We start from the raw sequence: 2,846 nt of genomic DNA on the forward strand, positions 1-2,846 counted from the left end.
TTATGCCCAATCTAATTAACATTAGCTCCACTATTACATGTGGATCTAATTCCAGCCAGTTGGAGTCATGGCTCCAACCCAATCAAACACTTACTGCAGAATTCCTGCCAGCGTGATTGAAAAAAAATTTGAAAACATTCAAGAATTTATCCTGAGGGTATACGACCATGTTTTCGTGTGAATTACACATTTTTGTAAGGGTGAGGTTGGGTGGGGGGGGTGTGGGTGGGGGGGGACGGGGGGCAGGTGGGCTTTTGCCCGAATTAAATAAACATGCTCGAATCTCGATAACAACATTTATTCATTACTACCAAACAGCACACGAATCTTTACGCATTTTTACATGGATAACATAATACAACTAATATTGTGGGTAGAATGACGGACTGTGACTCTGGATAGCCAGTGGTCTGACCCGGGACTATATAATATTGGACAATTTTGAAATTACTCTAATGGGGAGATGGGACATTATAAAATTGTTTTTTTTTATTAAAATAATTTAGAAGGCGCAGTCTAAAATAATAAAATTGCCAATAATAAATTCTAATTTCTAATATACTAATAAATAAATTAATTAATTAATTAAATAAGCGTTATTTTTTATCGGGCATTTCTCAAATTTTTCGTTAACTATTTATATACTTATAATAAAATTTTTTTGGGAGGATAGCCATAGGGGGGGAGGGAGGGAAGAGGAAGGAAGGAAATGTATTAGGATATTAACGACGCCACCGGGAACTCAAACAGGAGGTTATTTACGGTTGGGGGAGTATGGGATAGAGGTGAGGCAGGGACGGATAGGGCAGCGGGACAAGGATAGTCCGGACGCGGAAGTAGGGACAGGTTAAAACGACACCACACACACATTACACACACCGGACACACACACAACACACACACACACACACACACACACACCCCAGGAACGGAGAAGAAAAAGAAGTTGGGAGAATGTTGGGAAATACATGGTAAAAAGTTCTCAGGTTAGCAGCACATTTTTCCCGAATATCGCTATAGTTTTTGCCCTTNGAATTTGAGGTTTCCCCCCACAAAATAACCTATTTGAATAAAGTATACTTAGTTCAAAAACACCCTTATTTTAGGTTCTGAAAAGAAAGATATTTAAAAAAAAATCAATTGGGTAAAAAATTAATTGGCAGCGGTGGGATTCGAACCCACGCCTCCGAAGAGACTGGTGCCTAAAACCAGCGCCTTAGACCGCTCGGCCACGCTACCGTACAATAGTTTTGGTTCGTAATTGCAATCAAATATGTTGCTGCTGGTGATTCGATGGTTCATAACGATCACGTTAGTATTGTATCACTATAAAATTGTTTTCTATTTTTAAAATATCAGAGGCGGATCTAAGATGGGGGACCAAGGGACCCGTGACTATAAAATATTCAAATACCCCATCTTTAAAAACAAAATCCATTGGGATGCCCTTTTGTCCTTCTACCCCTTAAGTACCCCCCGCATACTATTGCCTGGACCCGCCCCTGAATATCATCACATAGTTCAGACTAAGTTAGATATTCTATAAAGCGTCGTGTTACTTTTCATTTCAATGTGATTTTGTGTGAATATATCCAGTTAAAGTACAAGCTCAAGCACGCTGTCCTGGGCAAACGAATCAGCTACAGTATGTGGACTGTCTTTCCAGGACTGTCTGTGCATTGATGGTTAATTGTTAAAGATTAGTGAGAGAGAATTTTAAGTTAGTCAGTGTTTTATAGTCGTCTACACGCAGAGAGGGGAGAGAGAGAGAGTAGAGAGAGAGAGAGAGAGAGAGAGAAGAGAGAGAGAGGAAGGGGAAAGGAGAGGCGAGAGAGAGAGAGCGGCGAGAGAGACGAGAGAGGAGGGGAGAGACGAGAGACAATACAGGAGCACAGACACAGACAGAGAGAGAGAGAAGACAGACAGACAGAGACAGACAGAGACAGAGACACACAGAGAGAAGAGCAGCAGACAGGACAGAGAGAGAGAGAGGGATGAGAGAGAGAGAGGGAGAGAGGAAGAGAGAGAGAGAGAGAGAGAAGGAGAGACAGACCAGACAGACAGACAGAAGAGAGGAGAGACAGACAGACAGACACACGACAGAGACACACAGAGATCAAACAGAGAGAAAGAGAGAGAGAGAGAGAGAGAGAGAGAGAGAGGAGAGAGGAAGAGAGGGAGGGACAGACAGACAGCAGACAGAGAAAGAGAGACTAGAAAGAAAGACACAGAGAGAGGACAGACAGAAACAGAGGGAGGGGAGAGAGAGAGAGAAGATGAGAGGGAGAGAGAGAGGGACGAGAGAGGAGAGAGAGAGAGAGGGGAGAGAGAGGACAGACAGACAGACAGAGAGAGTGCGGAGACATAGAAAGAAAGACACAGAGAGAGACAGACAGACAAACAGAGGGAGGGAGAGCGAGAGAGAGAGAGAGAGAGAGAGAGAGAGAGAGAGAGAGAGAGAGAGAGAGAGAGAGAGAGAGAGAGAGAGAGAGAGAGAGAGAGAGAGACAGACAGACAGACAGACAGACAGACAGACAAACAGAGAGTGAGAAAGACATAGAAAGAGAGACACAGAGACAGACAGACAAACAGAGAGAGAGAGAGAGAGAGAGAGAGAGAGAGAGAGAGAGAGAGAGAGAGAGAGAGAGAGAGACTAGATGGACACATTACCGCCAATTTTCTCTCTCTATCCAACTAAATGATTTGTAAACATGTGAGCAAATTTGAAGAGTGATGCAGACAAAAATCGAAGACGCGGCACCCGATGGAGTGGCATTTTGTATCATATATAAAAAGAAAATGCCGAATTTATCAACTGGCCCTATTAGGAGCTAAAATAACATCTG

General features: G+C 43.0%; 1 non-coding gene across 1 annotated transcript; it reads right to left on the reverse strand.

Annotated features, from left to right (window-relative positions):
- Positions 1-1,157: 1,157 nt before the first annotated feature.
- Trnal-uag lies at positions 1,158-1,239 on the reverse strand. The gene has a single exon. It is a non-coding gene; the product is annotated as a tRNA-Leu (tRNA).
- Positions 1,240-2,846: the final 1,607 nt, after the last annotated feature.

Source organism: Gigantopelta aegis, chromosome 13 (assembly GCF_016097555.1).
Source record: "Gigantopelta aegis isolate Gae_Host chromosome 13, Gae_host_genome, whole genome shotgun sequence".
NCBI lineage: Eukaryota > Metazoa > Mollusca > Gastropoda > Neomphalida > Peltospiridae > Gigantopelta > Gigantopelta aegis.